Source organism: Schistocerca gregaria, chromosome 6, assembly GCF_023897955.1.
Source record: "Schistocerca gregaria isolate iqSchGreg1 chromosome 6, iqSchGreg1.2, whole genome shotgun sequence".
In the NCBI taxonomy this organism is placed as follows: Eukaryota; Metazoa; Arthropoda; class Insecta; order Orthoptera; family Acrididae; genus Schistocerca; species Schistocerca gregaria.
Window position 1 is genome coordinate 223,424,347 of NC_064925.1, and position 20,177 is coordinate 223,444,523.

The following is a 20,177-nucleotide window of genomic DNA, read 5'->3' on the forward strand; positions in this document are numbered from 1 at the left end:
CTCTTCTTCCCTGTTCCACACTGTAGCGGTCATCTGCTGCTGTAGCTGACAGTGCTCCGGATACTGTAGCGGGGTGGCCTTTCTGCTCGACGACCAGTACGTTGTGTTGCTTGACATCCAGCTTCCTGTGCGTGACCGACACACATATGTCAACATCAACCAGCACTTCCATTTATTTTCGCCGAATCGTAAATATGTTGTTGTAGTTTATGGATCTTGTCCTTGAGTTTTGCAGAGCAGTTACTGCCAATCCTCCGGTTTCAGTCAAAGTTTGCGGAAGGTAAATACCTGAACTGCTAGGCCAGTCCCATATATTGCCCTTTGGGAACAACTCTGTTCCAGGATCAATTCGCCAGGTAACAGGCTGAAAAAAATGCGACTATGTTCCGGACCTCAGACAGCCCGCTCTATTCCCTGGAGAGGACATGAAAAGTGCAGAAAAAAGGGAACTATTTACTGTGTATACAGTGTGTCCCGTTAACTTTGACCATCCCAAATAAAATTTTATCCAGAGCAAAATAAAAAATGTACCAAGCAAATGTTGTTCAGTTAAATGGAGGACATTAACCTGCATGATTGCCTCTCTTGTAACTTTGTTCGTTACGAAGATATGAACAGCAAAACATAAGACCTGACTATAAACGTGTTGCAGTCTACCACCCACGCAAATATTAAAAACGTAACAAGAAACTGACTTTCACTCTCCTCACACAGTACAGGTATCCGGCGTAGAATAATTCGTCCATTTGATGGAGTTGACAGTATACCAACAGAAATACAAGGAAAATGTGCATCGGTCATTCACTCACACGTCTTCAGATGAAGATGAGTAGCTTTTACTACAACAATAGATTTCATATTTTTGTCTGGTACATGTAGGACCAGCATTAAAATGAAAATAGAACCCATCCCTCAGTTCTGTCCGAGGTTTTCGTTAGTTTCCCCTAGATAGTAAGCCAAATGATGGAACTGGAACTCCCCTCCCAAATAGTACTAATAATATCTCTTGTCCCCCACAACCAGGCTGTCCGATATTTTACTGAAAGGTTACTGATTTTCCGACGGGCCATTGCTCGAACTGAACCGTCTATCTTTGGAGCTTCGGAGGCTGGGGATGAAAACTATTTTTTTGAAAAAATATATTAATTTTCGATGTTTAAGGTCTACTTTCACCACAGCACGATTTTCAAATCCATTGGAAAATAGACTAAATGTAAAAGCTGAAACCGTATGTGGAATAAAGAACATATTATCAACTAGAGCGGCTATTCATAAATTAATAAAGTTTTTAAAAAAGGACTGTCTGGTTGCTATATGTGTTACAGGTATTATCTGTTACTACCATAAATAAATGTGGATAATAATTTCTGATGTGGCATATTTAATTAGAAATTATGAATTAATTTCTACGTACTTTGCGACTGAATCTTCTAAAAAATGGTTATAATGTGAGAAATTAATCGAAATGTATGGAGTAATAAGAGTGTGTTAGAAAGTTTGTTTGAGGCTGACGTTAGATAGTTACATGTTCCGTCGATTATCTAAAAGGTTATTTTATCGAAATGAAGCGGAAAAGAGTAAGTTCATAAGATATGTATGCGTGATCATTTAACATTAATGGACATATTTTTTTAGTCCTACTCATGGAGCTACACGAGGAGCAGTTCGTAACGGGATTCACTATTGAACACATTTGTACGCCAGTCAACTAGTTTTTAGGCTCCGACGACCAGTGAAGATGTGTCTGGAGATGCCGCGGCTGGATACCAACCTGAATGTCGCCGACAACGAGGAGTGATGGTTTGGGATACCATTTTTTTCGTAGCAGGACGTCATTGGTTGTCATCAGCGGCACCCTCACAGCACATCCATATGTAGACGATATTCTTCGCCCAATATTCGTGCACTTCAAAACAGGGCTTCCATTTCAGCAATATAATCCCCACCCGCACATTGCTAGAGTTTCTCCTATTTGTCTTTGTGCTTGCAAAACTCTACCTTGGCCAGCAAAGTTGCCACATCTCTCCCCAGTTGAGAACTTTTGGAGCATCATGGGCTGGGCCCTCCTACCAGTTCGGGATTTTGACACTCTAACTAGCCAGTTGGACCGAATTTGGCATGGTATCCCTTGGGAGGACATGCAACAAATCTGCCAATCAAACCAATCCGAATAAATGTACACGTAAGAGCGAAAGGTATACTAACGCGTTATTGACTTCCTCATTTGTGAAGCTCTTTCTCCTGAATAAATCATTCAGTTTTCTCGCAAATTGCAATCATTTGTTTGTCTGCACCTGTACGTCACATAATCCAGTTACAGTGCGAGGTCATCCACATGGGTACTAAAAGAAATCCGATAAATTTTGGTCATGCAATAAGTCGCACAAATCTAAGGGCTGTCAATTCGACTAAATACCTAGGAATCACAATTATGAGCAACTTAAATTGGAAAGACCACATACATAATATTGTGCGGAAGGCGAAACATAGACTGCGCTTTGTTGACAGAACACTTAAAAGATGCGACAAACCCACTAAAGAAACAACCTACATTACACATGCCCGTCCTCTGCTGGAATATTGCTGCGCGGAGTGAGATCCTTACCAGGTAGGATTGACGGAGGACATCGAAAAAGGTGCAAAGAAGGGCAGCTCGTTTTGTTTTATCGCGCAATAGGGGTGAGAGTGTGACTGATATGATACGCGAGTTGGGGTGGTAGTCACTGACACAAAGGCGGTTTTCTTTGCGGCGAGATCTATTTACGAAATTTCAATCACCAAATTTCTCTTCCGAATGCGAAAATATTTTGTTGACACCCACCTACATAGGGAGAAATAATCATCGCAATAAAATAAGATAAATCAGAGCTCGAACACAATGATTTAGTGTTCCTTTATCCCACGCGCCATTCGAGAGTGGAATGGTAAAGAAGTAGTATGAAAATGGTTCGATGAACCCTCTGTCAGGCACTTAAGTGTGAATTGCATATTAACCATGTAGATGTAGATGTTACCGATCGGTGCTGACTTGTTCATCATGCGGTAATAATAAACATTTGTACAGACAAAAGTTACACACACACACACACACACACATTATATACTGTCAAATTGTGGGTTGTTCATGTTCATGTTCATGATTTATAATTTCATTAGCGAATATATTTTTGCGACGGAGCAATGCAAGTGCCTTGATCCTTGAATAGGTACCTACATGTCATCCGTGGGTCAAAACCACATATTTTGTTCACTCAATGCTTTCTTTCTGTTATTATTCCATGAGAAATTATTGTTTGAAAATACGCAGAATTTGTCAGCAGATTAATTCGTCTGGTACCAAGACTAAAGATTGTACGAAGAGCAAAAGTAACTGAACTTAATTGTTCGACAAGATCAGTATTACGTTACCTTCTCTGCAAGTTTTTCTCAACATGAACACCCAAAAACTGGGAGCATTCTACCCTACCTACACACTCCTTGTTCACACGCTGCATCAATTGTCGGTATGACTATTATGTTGTACAGAGCTGAGTATAGTGTGTTTTTCCAGATTTAGGGAGAGTGCATTTTCGAAACATCACTTTACAATAATGGTCAATAATTCTTTTCCGACTCTCAGTTGCATGGGAGGGTTTTTATTGTTTTGTTTTACTTATCCTTAATGTTTTTGATCTGGAGATTGGTTTTCATACATTTCGAACTTTTTCATTCCAGCGGTTTGCTGTACGGTTAGTTACTTACATGTTTCTGCTATCGACAAGGTTGTGATATTGTATCTTTTTTACTTTCATATCTCACGAGACACCATGACAGTTATCAAGAGACATCAATGTAACAATCGTCGTGACAGTTTATGTTCCATTTGTATGTACTACACCCTTGTTCGTCAAAGATACAATATGATAGCCTTTGTAAGGCCAGCTTGTGAAGCATACTTTGGACTTAATCTTTGCTACCAAGACAAGAGATAGGCCTCACATACTTCATGTCAAAACTATGAGGTAACGTTGCGTGACTGGACTAAAGAAAAGGTAAAGCTTTTGGATTCCCATTGCCTTGGTCAGAATCAATAGATCACACAAGTGACTGCACCTTTTGTATTGTTAATACAAAGGGAACTGGTACGAAAAGGAGACATCAAATATCATATCCTAATACGCCCTCAGGCATGAGACATACAGGTGCTATGCAGGGTTCACTCCATCTGCAGATGATGATAGCGACTAAAACCCGGAGACAGGTGAAGGCAGTGACTTTTACGCCGTTTATTCCTTTACTCTCTCACAGTCGTCAATTCCTTATTAGTTTAACTCTTCGCCGTACGATTTCAGTTCCGTTAGCTTGAGCCCTAAGTGAATCCAAGGTACGGCTGCGCCTTACGATTCCCGGCGCTTACACATCCTAAAGCCGTCGGCACACGGACCGTGCTGTCGAACGTTAACGTTGAGCGTGCTGCTGAACGCTCAGCGACGATCCTACTTGTGCATACGGTACGTGGGCCCCAACGTGGTATACGCGATCGCAACGCACTCCAGCGGCAGTTGAGGGATGTTTGTAATTCGTAAATCACACTGTTTACTCAACGGGCGCGCGTAAAATTCCCACGTTAGCTATATTAAAACGCACATTTCCTCCATCGTCCACGAAAAGGAAAGTACCATATCCAATCAATAAGGACACAGGCTTATAAAAGTTCCATTACAAACAGTGCGTTACAAATTTGGAATACTTCTCCACATAAGATAAACATTATTTCATGATTTTCACACTTTAGTACAACCCCAAGGTCAGTCTTACATGATCACTGTTCCTACCCAGTAGCAGAATCTTTGCAACATGTGAATTACGAAGCGTAAAAGAAAAAGGAGCAAAATATCTTTATACAAGTAGCGCAAGCTGTCCTGTAGATTAAGCCAATCGAACAAAGTCACCCCTCAAAAAAGGTGAACTTATATTTACATAACATCAAATATTATAGTATATACTTATATTAAACTAATAATAAAGTATCAGAACCTAACAAAACCGTGAATGTTAGGGAAAAAACATTGAGAGTGTCAAGACGCGAAGCACCACCCCAACAAACAGATCTATTCAGCACAGTGACTCTACTCATTGCGCTAAACCAATGTCACATCTTCTGAATATAATCATAATGTGTTACCCCTTGCTGAAAACCTTAATCGTACATATGTTACTGACTGAAATTGAATTATAACAAACTGTACCAAGAACAATGGCTTTTGGGTGAGTCTTCAGTGTGTCGCTGCCTTCAAATAGCCTACTCTCACAATATGCAATTTACAATAATTCTTTTGCCACGAATCTGATGTTTCTCATTATTTTATTGGATCGAATCGCATACGTAACAACGGGTTTTGCAGTGATTCTCAATTTTCTGGTGCTCAGAAACGGCATATATATATATATATATATATATATATATATATATATATATATATATATATATATATATATATGCTTGAAATGAATGCCAATATGGCGCCTCACAACTCTGTACTGAAGGGAGACGGCGTGCGTGTGACGTAGGTGACGTTGTGCCATCTCATTGGTCAACGCTCAGACGCACCCTCAGAATATCTGACATGCCAGATATTGTTCTGCACGTTCGGAAAGACTCCCGAGCTTGCTATTCCACGATATGACGTCAGAAACTCGGCACGCTCAACGTTCGGATGCACGGTCCGTGTGGCGACAGCTTAAGGCTGCGGTGCGCTACTCCTGGTGGCGTCCAAAGTCGTGCAGACGCCCTCGGGATTTGTAAGTACGTGAGTGAGATACCAGAAGCGTGACATTTCTACAGGCACCATAAGTAATGACGATTAGTTGCCCCTTGGAAACGAAACATTCATTGTCTCAAACGCAACGATATATGCACAAACGTTTTATTTCCCTTTATAAGCAAACACACATTGATGAAATACATCTTAATAATAATATTCACAACAATGCAATGATCTAAGACTGTATAATATTTTGTTCAAAACATTCTGGGACCTGATACGTCAGTGCGTTGGCAAACATATTTTCAAACGCAACGTCTTCACAATGACACGAACACGAATTTAATAGTCTTCGATTGTATGACATCGTTCAAAGCAATCTGGCACATGTAATGCAACCCTGCACTTTTTGCCTTCCCACGTTGTTTCGCTGCGTCGTTTATGCTTTCCGCACTCTACACAAGCTCTCGCAGGATTTACTTTTGATGGTGCTGGATGAGTATGTTTGGGAAAATGTGCCCAATGTTGACGTGTGCAGTCTTTGTGGTATATCGCCGGATGCTAATCGTGCCTTCCGATTATATTCTGGTAAAGGTGTAGTTTTCAACAATGATTCCGCAATGTGTATCCCATATTCTGCGTAGTAGCTCTGTCGTTTGCCGCAATGTATTTTGTAATACAAAATGTACGTGTTAAATAAAGCAACATAAAATAGGTAAAAGAATATCTTGCGGTATCCTTTCATACATTTTCTGATCACAGGGAAACATGTGAGCACCTGATCATGGCGATCAATTCCAATCATGCCTTTATCGTATTCACGACACATTTCGGTTTCCACGACGCATTGCGGAGAGGTGTGTCTATGGCAATCATTCCTGCTGTTGAATGTTTTGTAGAAAGCATGTAAACGTCTCGTTCATCTTTCCATTTTAGTGCCAATATTCCGTTACAACTCCTCACTGCCTCGTGTACTCGATCAGCTCCGCAACGTGTCAGAGACGTTCTGTTTACATTTGGCGCGGCAGACCAACGACGTCTCACACGACATGCGCTTGTTCGGCGCGGTAAACGTACCACGTCTCTGATACGTCTAGTTGATGTTTGGCCAGGTCGGCACCCTACGTCTCTCACACGACATTGTAAGTTAAGGGATTAATCAGTCAGAGCTAAATAAACTCGTGCGATTTGGCATTTTCCAAACTTGCAGCCAACTATTAGAATGCAGAGTGCAAGAAAAATGCGTACTGAGTGATACTGTAAAAGTGTTTTTTACTGAATGCAGAAAGAGCTCATTCTTTCATATTTTACAGAGGAAAATATATTTGTTTATTGCCACAATGTGTCAGGTCTCCTCTAGGAATCTAGATGAGTGGCATTTATTTGTAGACAGTTCTAAACGCAGTCTGAAGTGTGTTCTGTTACATAATGGGAATGTCTGTACACCTGTTCCAGCTCGTCATTCTGAGCATTTACGAGAGGAGCGTAATGAGACGAACACTCTAACTCACCAAAATCTCAGGATCAAAAGTGGAAACTATGTGTAGCCCTCAAAATGATTAATTTGCTGCTATGCCAACAGAGAGGATTTGCAAATTATTCCTGCGTTCTTTTCTTATGGGACAGCCAAGCACGAGACAGGCACATGAACCACAAGGAGAGGTCTATACCTGAGACTCTGCAAGCCGGTATGCCAAATTCGTTCAGTAAACCAACTAATTTTCCCTCCAATCCATATCAAACTGGGTTTCATTAACCAGTTTGTTTAAGCGTTAGACAGAGATGGTGAATGCTTCCAATATACAGTCAGTGCTCTTCCTTCTTTATTCCTTAAAAATATCGAGGCAAGAGTGTTTAATGGACCCCAGATTCTGGCACTTGTACGTGAAAAAGAATTTATCGCAAAGATGAACTTCAAGTAAAGGGCTTCATGGGTGTCATTCGTGGCAGCAATGGAAAACTTTCTTGGTAGAAAAAAAAATCCACCTAAGAGAGTTTCATAGCTGATATCATTGTCATCATGTCAGCAATTCATGCCCTGGATGCAGTATCAGGGTCAAACTCAATTTCCCATACAGTCGTCCTTATAAATTACCTAACAACCTAGGAGATTCAGTGAGGAAAAAAGGCGAAAGGTTCAACCATGATCTCAACACTATGGAAGAACTTTGTTAAGGGAGAGGAGCCAAACATATGATGGCAGACTGTTGCTGGAGTGTTAAACGAAATCTTCCTGAAGTAATTAAGAAACTGAAGGGCTTGAAACGATAATACAATTTGTTAGCTATAAATCACTTTTCTGTAACTATCTTCTTAATGGTATGAGTTTCAATTTGTGCTACTTCATATATTTAGACTGTGTTTCTATTTAATCTTTATTTATGTTAATATAATAATTTTTTTAACATTCCGCTAACTTCAAGAGACTTGAATCAAATATTTATCCATCGACGTTATGACTTAATGATAAAAACATAAAATACTACAATTGGCGATTGCAAAACAAGCTGTAGCTTTCAGAGAAAAACCGACCTGGGATCTGAAATCAGCGCCTTTAGTTAAGGTAAGAACAACTATTGACAAGAATGCGACAAAAATGTTGCTGAACAATGATAATTCTATAAAAAACGTCATTAACTATATTTTCTGTTGTTTTATCTTTTATGGAATTTACTAAAGTATCGTCGGCAAAAAGTTCCAATTCTACTTGTTTTATGGTAAATAGGTATTTCATGTACATGAGGAAAAGGAGTGGATCCAAAACTCTATCCTATGGGACATCGTTTTTGCTTTGTCCTCAGTCACTGAAGTTTTCTACCATTCCCACATGGTCTAAATCATTCAGACAACTTTCTGCACTCTGTTTACTAAGTATGATTCAAACTAGCTGTATGTGAAGCCATCAATTCCATAGTACATGAGTGGTTTTAAGAGTGTTACATGATCTACAAAATCATACGCCTTGGAAATGTCACAAAAAAGTACCAACTGGCGATATTTTATTATTTAGGGCTTGTATTGTTTGACGAGTGAATATGTAAATAGCATTCTCAGCTTAGCAGCCCTTCTGGAAACCAAACAGTGACACGTTAAGTAAATTGTTTCCGCTTAAATGTGAGATCATAATGAGTGAGTGCACACTGCTGTCCGTTGGCCGGTCGGGAGTTAGGAAGAGCATGAGCTGCGAGTAATGGCTAGGTCTTCTGTGCCAGTGAGGTCTGCTTTACATGGAGAACGCATTAGCCATGATGTGTGGCAGAGATAAAATATATCATCGTGAAACTGGCTGGAATCGTCCACGCGTTCTGGTCCAAACACTAGGACAACTTACGGTGCTCATTCCGAAAGAAATTCATTTCGAATTCCAGCTACTCTGATAAAAATTACGTGAAGAACTAGCAAACCGCGTTCATATGTAATACATCGTTGTTCTCTTCATCGCTAACAGTTTATCAGAGTGTAGGATACTCTAAGCTGGACTTGTTAGCTTACGTAAAGAGTGCCGTCTCTGGTAGAATGACATCCCAGGACTATTTGGCTGACCTAAACGACAAAGAACTTTCTGTAGCATCAGTAAACATGTCTCAGTATTCTAGGCTTCAGCTAATAGTAAAGAAAAGCTCTGTCAAAACAGCACTGCAGAGTCCTGTGACTAACACGAAAGGCTAAATGACAATAAATCATAGAAAGTGTCAATTTTACTGAAATAATGAAAACTGAATAAACTACAACAACCTGTAGTAGTACGATAGTTTTCTATTACTTCAGGTTGTTGGCCTTTTTTACGTTTAACTTTACTGATGGTTCATATTGTAGCTAACGAAATAAATGGATGGTTTTCAACACTACGTTTCTGTAACAAGTAGCTATATCTTGGAATGTTCGGTACATACTTATGACATAACAAGTACATAACAGCTTAAAAATAGTATTAGACCAACCAGCTGGAATAATTTTAATTAAGATTATTTGATTAAGAAGGAAAACAAGAAGGAAAACACTGTAGAATGTGCGAGATCCAACAATCGCTGGCATTCCCGAAGCCAGAGTACTACACAACGAGTCTCTCACGTCTGTGTTATCTGATGTCTAATCCAAGTGACTGGCTGAGTGCAACTCTGAATTAACGTGGAATCGCTGTCATAACCCTATGAACTCTGCCATTCTATTGTGATGTAATCTGTCTGAATGGTTAGCGTATGTTCCAAAACGCCGCGCATAGAAACGCAGTTTTATTCGAATCTCAATCCTGGGGTTCTATTGGTGATGAAAAATAGGGGCAAGTGTTTTGGATATCCCTTGGATTAGGAACCATTTGTGTACCCAACAGGACGCTCGTCTTAATGTAACAATCCTACAGTATAGGGTCGAAGTCTGTACATTACACGGTTCCTCCAGCTTAGGCAAATGGAGCAAATCACTTGGTTCTTTTTGCATTAGATGTTGTCAATGGTGCATTTTAAGGGGCTTACGGACGCATCAAGAGGTTTCTGGAACACCCACCCCGCCAAAAAAGGGTTTTCACCGCTTTTTCACCGTCAGAAGTGGATATCTAGATAATGGAGAGACGTCTACAGACGTTAAAGTAACCTCTGGCGTGCCACAGGGGAGTGTTATGGGATCATTGCTTTTCAAAATATACACTCCTGGAAATTGAAATAAGAACACCGTGAATTCATTGTCCCAGGAAGGGGAAACTTTATTGACACATTCCTGGGGTCAGATACATCACATGATCACACTGACAGAACCACAGGCACATAGACATAGGCAACAGAGCATGCACAATGTCGGCACTAGTACAATGTATATCCACCTTTCGCAGCAATGCAGGCTGCTATTCTCCCATGGAGACGATCGTAGAGATGCTGGATGTAGTCCTGTGGAACGGCTTGCCATGCCATTTCCACCTGGCGCCTCAGTTGGACCAGCGTTCGTGCTGGACGTGCAGACCGCGTGAGACGACGCTTCATCCTGTCCCAAACATGCTCAATGGGGGACAGATCCGGAGATCTTGCTGGCCAGGGTAGTTGACTTACACCTTCTAGAGCACGTTGAGTAGCACGGGATACATGCGGACGTGCATTGTCCTGTTGGAACAGCAAGTTCCCTTGCCGGTCTAGGAATGGTAGAACGATCGGTTCGATGACGGTTTGGATGTACCGTGCACTATTCAGTGTCCCCTCGACCATCACCAGAGGTGTACGGCCAGTGTAGGAGATCGCTCATCACACCATGATGCCGGGTGTTGGCCCTGTGTGCCTCGGTCGTATGCAGTCCTGATTGTGGCGCTCACCTGCACGGCGCCAAACACGCATACGACCATCATTGGCACCAAGGCAGAAGCGACTCTCATCGCTGAAGACGACACGTCTCCATTCGTCCCTCCATTCACGCCTGTCGCGACACCACTGGAGGCTGGCTGCACGATGTTGGGGCGTGAGCGGAAGACGGCCTAACGGTGTGCGGGACCGTAGCCCAGCTTCATGGAGACGGTTGCGAATGGTCCTCGCCGATACCCCAGGAGCAACAGTGTCCCTAATTTGCTGGGAAGTGGCGGTGCGGTCCCCTACGGCACTGCGTAGGATCCTACGGTCTTGGCGTGCATCTGTGAGTCGCTGCGGTCCGGTCCCAGGTCGACGGGTTCGTGCACCTTCCGCCCACCACTGGCGACAACATCGATGTACTGTGGAGACTTCACGCCCCACGTGTTGAGCAATTCGGCGGTACGTCCATCAGGCCTCCCGCATGCCCACTATACGCCCTCGCTCAAAGTCCGTCAACTGCACATACGGTTCACGTCCACGCTGTCGCAGCATGCTACCAGTGTTAAAGACTGCGACGGAGCTCCGTATGCCACGGCAAACTGGCTGACACTGACGGCGGCGGTGCACAAATGCTGCGCAGCTAGCGCCATTCGACGGCCAACACCGCGGTTCCTGGTGTGTCCGCTGTGACGTGCGTTTGATCATTGCTTGTACAGCCCTCTCGCAGTGTCCGGAGCAAGTATGGTTGGTCTGACACACCGGTGTCAATGTGTTCTTTTTTCCATTTCCAGGAGTGTATGTAAATGACCTAGTAGATACTATTGGAAGTTCAATGCGGCTTTTCGCGGATGATGCTGTAGTATACAGAGGAGTTGTAGCATTAGAAAATTGCAGCGAAATGCTGGAAGATCTGCAGCGGATAGGCACTTGGTGCAGCGACTGGCAACTGACCCTTAACATAGACAAATGTAATGTATTGCGAATACATAGAAAGAAGGATCCTTTATTGTATGATTATATGACAGCGAAACAAGCACTGGTAGCAGTTACTTCTGTAAAATATCTGGGAGTATGCGTGCGGAACGATTGAATGATCATATAAAATTAATTGTTGGTAAGCGGGCACCAGGCTGAGATTCATTGGGAGAGTCCTAAGAAAATGTAGTTCATCAACAACGGAGGTGGCTTACAAAATACTCGTTCGACCTATACATGAGTATTGCTCATCAGTGTGGGATCCGTACCAGATGGGGTTGACGGAGGAGATAGAGAAGATCGAAAGAAGAGCGGCGCGTTTCGTCTCAGGGTTATTTGGTAAGAGTGATAGCGTTACGGAGATGTTTAGCAAACTCAAGTGGCAGACTCTGCAAGAGAGGCGCTCTGCATCGCGGTGTAGCTTGCTGTCCAGGTTTCAAGAGGGTGCGTTTCTGGATGAGGTGTCGAATATATTGCTTCCCCCTACTTATACCTCCCTAGGAGATCACGATTGTAAAACTAGAGAGATTCGAGTGCGCACGGAGGCTTTCCGCGAACCATGCGCGACTGGAACAGAAAAGGGAGGTAATTACAGTGGCACGTAAAGTGCCCTCCGCCACACACCGTTGGGTGGCTTGCGGAGTATAAATGTAGATGTACAATGTAGATGTAGAACTAACGGATGCAAACTGTTCGATGTTTATTGGTATATTCTCTTGGGATTCAGCTAGAAGTGTCATCTTCCCATTTTCAAAAACGCGTGTTCGTTACCGAGAAACAACCCAAAAACGTGGTTTCTGCGTACCAATACCAAGCCCTGTATGCCAAGATGGTTATGAACAGAAAAGTACTGAATTTTTACGATATACTCCAAAGATCCCGACCACCAACAACCTTGAAAATTTTCTTCGTACCTTTTCCATTTTCCGAGATGTAAAGTTTACCCTACATGTACAAATAAAGGACACCCGTAAAAACCGGTGCGAGGCGAAAACATAGTATATAAACTGACGACCGTGGAGAAGTGTGCTGTAAATTGTTTGTCATCATCAGAAGGGTTCTGGAACCCCATGTTGTAGTACCGAAGCACATAAAATACGGTGTGAGGTGTAAAATTAGTTTTGCGTTGTTTCAGTTTCACATAAGTAAACTGTCAAAAATTTACTGCCCCATAAAATTCTTTTCATATGAATAACATGTCCTGTTATATCAGGGAAAAGAAGGAAATCAACGGAAAAATGCTTCTATCGGAGCACAAAAAAGGAGAATATGCTCCTAATAGCCTGTGACTGAAAAGTTGGGTACCAGCTGCCTCATTCTGCCTTCCTCAGCACCTTTAAAAATATTGCCAAAAATTTTGCCATGCAAATGCTTTCGCGTTTTTATGTTACGAGAGGAGACAGTGGTGGTAGGAAAACACGGAAAATTAATAAATACTGGAAGGCAGTCGACAGTGATTGCGGTATAGAAAAAGAGATGGAGACAATGGCAGTGTGATGGAAAGAGAGGGAAATAGTTGAAAGTGTCAGAAAACTGCTAACAAAACAGTGAAGGGTACAGTGCCAGTGAGAGAGGAATAACGAGGAGAAAGTAGAAGTGAGTGGTAGCCAGTGATAATGAAAGTGTCTATAACAACGACAACGAGAAAGAGAGAGATAGTGACAGTGAAAAGAGACAGCATCGGTGAGAAAGAATAAATGAGATAGTAGCAGTATGAGAGGGCAAGAGGGAGGCAGTGACAGTTAGAGCAGACAGTAGTAGTAGGACAGAAAGAAGGACACTATGTCTCTGAGACAGGAGACAGTGACAGAGAAATACAAGAGATAATAATGAACTGGGCTAATTGAGTGAGTGAGAAAGGGCAATTTTGAGATGCGTATTAAAAAGTGCTCGAGTATGTTAGAGTGCCAAAATTTATGATACAATTTTTAAGGTGCTGAGGAAGGTAGAATGAGGAGATGGTACCCACTGTTCAGTCATTCTTTTAGTAAAGAGGAGCGCTGTTACGTTTTATGCGCTCTGTTTTCAGTTTAACCTGCCTGTTATGGCCGTAGCCCGGCACAGCTGTGACTTCGGCATCTATGACTTAGTTGATTTACATTCTAGATTTAGAATTACTTCCACACTGTAGTTATTACAGGCTCAACGTGCCTATTTAGGCCACAGTCTGGCACAAATGTAACTGTTGGTAGTCTACTGATGATATTTGGTGTCATTAGTTTACGGGCAATTAGATGTCAATCTGTCACCTATGTTGTATGCTTTATTTTTCTCCAAATGTCTCTTTCATTAATTGCAAATAATCATTGTCAGGGCCTGTGTTTTCGTTCTGTTCTGTGTTGCATGCTTCCCATAGGTCAGGTTCACATCTGGTTTTTGCCACTCTTGTCTATCTGTACAGTCTTTTTTCAGAAATTTCGTTGTACAGTGTACATGATGTAATTTCAGCGCCTGTGTCTTGTCATTTGTCTGGTCCAGATTCGTATAGCTAGTCATGTGTGAAGTTTGTTTGTCGAATCCGTAGGTGTCGTGTACAATGTAGTAGTGTATGTTTATGGGTTCCTGGTTCACCAAAGGAATACACTCTTCCTCAGTCGATGTGCGCTCGATGAAGATGGATTGGGTAAGAGCCGTGTGCATTGAGAATGGGTACCATGTCTCTTTATAGGACGTATGTGGTTAATTACGCCTGATATCCTAATTGCTCGACGTTACAGTCAAACACCTCACAACATATTCAGTATACTTGCAATCACTGCCATTGAGAGCATACTTCTATACAATAAAGGTAACGTACATTACTGGATAACTATCGCCATTGTGTAGGTTTCTGATGTAATTGTTGGCTATCATACTGATTGTGATTTGAGTCAAAAGCGTACTTGGTAAAGATTTCCACCCACTTGAAATAATCCTGAAAATTAGTATAAATTACGCTTTGTTACTAATTAGACATGGAAATTTTAGGTGCAAAAATGTGACGCCGATGGTGCATAAGGTGTACTATGTTTCAGACGGAAAAGGGTGCCATTTCCAAATGCAAAAATTTATCATGGAATGTATGTATGTCATTAAATCTCACGTCTTCCAAGCGATTTCGCTCATACATTGCAGATCTAGTGGAACCCACAACTGAACTATTTCAGTTGCTCATTTCCATACTGTCTAGACTGTTGAAGTAAATAACACACAGTATTACTCATATTTTTGAAACCGTGTCAGCGATCATTCCACTAACGCTTGTAAACATAATCAGAACATTCTATGTCAACGAACAGAAGATTGCACATTTTATTTTTGAATGGGAAACAATGTTTTAGTTCATTGCCACGTCTTCCACATCAAGGATATTGGCTGTTTTCAAGATTCTTATTCCAACACCTTCTGATGCACCCTTCGCTTATGTCAATATCGACCGCAGTTATTCCTTATCGAAACACACAGTTTTCTCATGCTGTTGCCAGGAAGCAGACACCATCTACATGTTAATCTTACTGTCTTCCTTACCTTATAGTTATCTAGAATTTGTTAGTTTCATCATCTCAGAAAGAATTCAACACTCTCCATGCAACTTAGTAGCTTGCAGATTAATAAAAACATGTTTTTGAAACTGTCCGCAAATGGTAAGACAACGTAATTAGTCGGTATATTCCCAGATATGTTAGTAATTATACAACGTAATTATTCGGTATATTCCCAGATATGCTAGTAATTATACGTATACATATCATTATTCTTCGATTGTAGGCATCCGTCGTCAGGTTTTGTTTTCACATCAACAGTCATTAAAGTGACTACGATCTTTCATAATGTAGTAGTATAATTTGGTAAACCAATACATTAATGACAAATTTCAGAGTGAAAACAGAACTAAATTTAGGTGCTGTTATGAATGTCGTTGCGTCTAGCCACTGTTAGGAAGTGTGGTACTTACAAGGACAATGAAACAAGTAAACGGTACGAAATGTTATCTTTCCAATGCAACATTCTCACTTTAATTGAAAAAATTATGACTTCAGTATTCGCAAAGGAAAGAGACGTTTTCGGTTCCTGAACGCTGCTAGGTTTCGTACGAAGCACGTTCTCTCTCTTAACCTTCCTATACCCATGTCAGATACTCCGAAAGAAAACAGTTTCTTCAGTAGAAATGTAGCAGTAGGGAGATTACAACTTGTAAGCAGATATTGAGCAGTCTTCTTGAAATACTTCATCTTATTTATGTATATCACTCTGCTGAAGTGTTTTATTAGTTTGTACACAGTATCTTGCCTACCATGTATACCATACCCTATTTTACGTGCAAATGCAAAACATATACGAGTATTTCATCTCCTTACTTTCGTTTTACAACTTTACGGTTCCCGCAAAGATATCGGAAAACTGTGAACAAAGAATTGCTTTGGCTATGCAGTGAGAGAATATGCTTTATATGGAAGGGAAACAGAGAATTGTGCTGATGGCAGCCTCTGCTTCTTGTTCTTCCCGTGAGCTGCAGACGTACAGTCACGCCGCAGCTGGAAATCGCAACACCGGAGCGGGAAGGCACTCCGCAAGACTAGACTTTTCAGCTGCCGCAGTTCTGCGTCTGCGGTTGCGGTGTGGCTGCTCTCGAGACCGCCGCCTTGTTAACTGTTCTGTTATCGACAGCTTCTTCTGCAGAACTCGCTCGCCTCCCGAAGCGATGGTCGGACGGTCCCCCGAGAAGATTTGACTCAAGTAGTAACTAATGTGGCGCTGGCAGCAGCAGCGGCGGTCAGGCGACCTACGCGATAAAACGAGGGACGGAAGGGCACGGAAGAATGCACACAATTTCAAAAACTGTTCCGGTTTGCATCGTGTTCGCCTAATCCTATTCAGATTTAGGCCATACTGCAGATCTGTCCATTAAAACTACAACATGATGGACACGAAATAACTAGCTTTTATTTCTTGTGAAGGTCCACTATTTTCTATTCCCTTTTCATTTTTACGTGGAAGTTATTTTCTGATAATTTACGTCGTACGTCGTATCATTTCACCTCTTCTTTTTTCAGTGTTTTCCATATCTTACTTTCTTGGTTAATTCTGAAGCGAACTTTCTTGCCCCTTATCAGTCAACCCTTCTCCAGTAAGCCTTCCACATTTCAAACTCTCATTCTCTTCTGTTCCTGTTTTTCCGCAGTCCACAGTCCATGATTCTCCACCAAAGAATGCTGTGCTGCAGAAGGGCAATCTGAGACACATGTCCTGCCAGTTGCAAATAAGTGTTTGGTACATTAACCTAGGTTTTGACACCTCTAAGGATGGTTTCATTAGAGCAAAATTATGAGAAAACAGTAAAATTTCATTGCGAGAAGGCAGTGGTCAGAGTTTAAAGCAGACATGCTCAAGCCAAAAACTAAAATAAAACGCGTTCCACTCTTTGGCACGTATGCCTAGTTACTCTGATGATGTTTCCTTCCAGACATACGTGCTAAAGGCTGGAACTTGTATTTTAGTAGGGCATAAGGAACAGTACGACCCTCTAGGAAGGAACCAAGCATACCATAGCTGTGGCCACATTTCATAATTGTATTAGATCGCAGTCTCTGTAACAAAGTATGATTGAATAAACGGTCTCTGTCCTTTTCCTAGAGTTCGTACACAGTGGAAAAAAATGATATATGTATGTTCTGGAACACAGAACAGAGCTGCAGCGCATCCATGGCACAACCGATGTTCGGCTGGCTACGGGAGATACGGACAGTACCGACTGTCATGTAGGACACGCAGTCGTACTTCCACTTACACCAAGTTGACGAGCCACTTGCCTGGAGTTTTTATTAGGGTTCGTCTCAATGTCCTGTAGAGCCCAGTCCTTCAGAACTGGTGTAAGCACAGTCCCGTCTCACGTTAGTCTGAAAGGACACACGATTACACAGACTTCCAAAAGAGACTTGAAATGTTGTATAATGCGGCGGGAGTCTGGGAGCCTGCCTCTCTACCGTTTCCATCTGCTTGGTAGTACATGAACACCATCTCGGCTTGTTGCTGATATGAATACCGGGCCATTCTGCTGCTTACATTACGGTGCATCATTCACACAGCCTGCGACACACAACGAATACGCGGTACATGGTCAGACGAATTTCCTTTCGTCAGCGTCATCTACCGCACCGACTATGAGTTTCTGGGCACATGTTCATCCAACCTTTCTTCTTCCATTTCCAGTCAGGAGTCCGTACCTGCCGGTTGTAGGTTTTATTAACGTTCATCATGTATGTGTGGAGCACATACGCGGGTGAAACTGCTGGGCAAAGGCTAGTAAGTGTAGATAGCTGATCTAAGCGCGATTAAATGGTGCAAAATATAGTGCACAGAGCTGCCGCTTCTGGTAAAAACAATGGTTCAGATCCACTTAAACTCTATGTCATAGTTCTTCACACGTAGTTGTTATCGGAGAGTGGTGTGCCGATCCCTGAGAAATCCATTACCAGATATTTTCAATGGGGGAGAGAGCTGGAGAATGTCTGGCTAAGGCAACGGTTGAGTACTCTCTGTAGAAAGGTGGGTCAAGACGACACAGGCAACATGTTGGATTGAGTTACTCTCTTGACAGATAACGTCACAGAGAAACGAACCTAAGGCACTGCCACCGTGCTTAAAAATCAGTAACCTCTATTGTTCAAATTACCGGCTATGTGACAGGTGATGACATCACTAATCTCGTAAGATAATGGGTTTGTATCACGATGACGATTACTATCTTACAATGCTCGTGTGCTTCTGAGATCCCACAGCAAACACGTCTATTGTGAAGCTGTACGCAGACGCGAGTCTCGTCGGAAAATACAGGGTAGTGCCATTCCTGTAGCCAGTGTTGCCTTTGGGTGCACCATTGCCCCATTGTCGATGCGCCTTTCTGTGCTTCTGCATCAAGAGAAGACATAGCAATCGTCGCCATGTTGACGACTGGAGAACAATGGACTCATAGTGCGTCGGTCGTCATCCACCTGTCATGCTACATCATTTCTTGACTCAAGGTGCATGACATGGCTGTATGATCGTGAGTGGATGAGTGAACACTACAAGCCACCTTTCAGACATTAGTCACGTCAGGCCTTTGAGATCCGCTTCTCGAGTAAGGTATGTCTGGACCCATCCATTTAATATTCCCGTGACAGTTGTGGGATTCCGAACACAACCTAGAAAGCAGAATCGCGGAATGGTGAACGATAGTAGCCCGTGGTCTAGGGGGGCCGGCGTGGTAGCTCAGCGTGATCGGTCAGGGGGTGAACTGCCCTTTGAGTGAATGGATCGAAAACGAACTTAAATGGGCGTCAGGTGACGTCCGCCACGAACAATTGAAACGAACAATAACGAACAAAATGAAATTACAAAAAAAAAAGAGGGGTAGCGTCTTTAATTCGTAATCAAATACGTCTTCGGTCCGGGGTTCGATTCCCGCCACTGCCTAAATTTTGATAAATAATCAGCATTGGCGGCCGAAGACTTCCGGCATAAGAAGTCAGCCTCATTCTGACAACGGCCTTGTCAAAGAGGGCGGAGGAGCGGATAGAGGTTCAGGGCACTCTCTTGTCCTAGGGGTGGGAAATTGCCCCTAAAGGCGGAAGAATCAGCAATGATCAACGACATGAGGATGCAGAAGGCAATGGAAACCACTGCATTAAAGACACGTAACATGTATCCATAGGACATGTGGCCCGTAGTTGAAGAAGTGTCATGTTTATCTCTCCATTGGCAAAAAGATTCCGGAATAGTCCCAAAGTCGGATCTCCGAGAGGGGAATGCCAAGGGGAAGGTTACCATGAGAAAAAGATTGAATAATCAACGAAAGGATAATGTTCTACGAGTCGGGGCGTGGAATGTCAGAAACTTGAAGGTGGTAGGGAAACTAGAAAATCTGAGAAGGGAAATGCAAAGGCTCAATCTAGATATAGTAGGGGTCAGTGAAGTGAAGTGGAACGAAGACAAGGATTTCTGGTCAGATGAGTATCGGGTGTTATCAACAGCAGCAGAAAATTGTATAACAGGTGTAGGATTCGTTATGAATAGGAAGTTAGGGCAGAGGGTGTGTTACTGTGAACACTTCAGTGACCAGATTGTTCTAATCAGAATCGACATCAGACCAACACCAACACCGACAACGATAGTTCAGGTATACATGCCGACGTCGCAGACTGAAGATGAACAGATAGAGAAAGTGTATGAG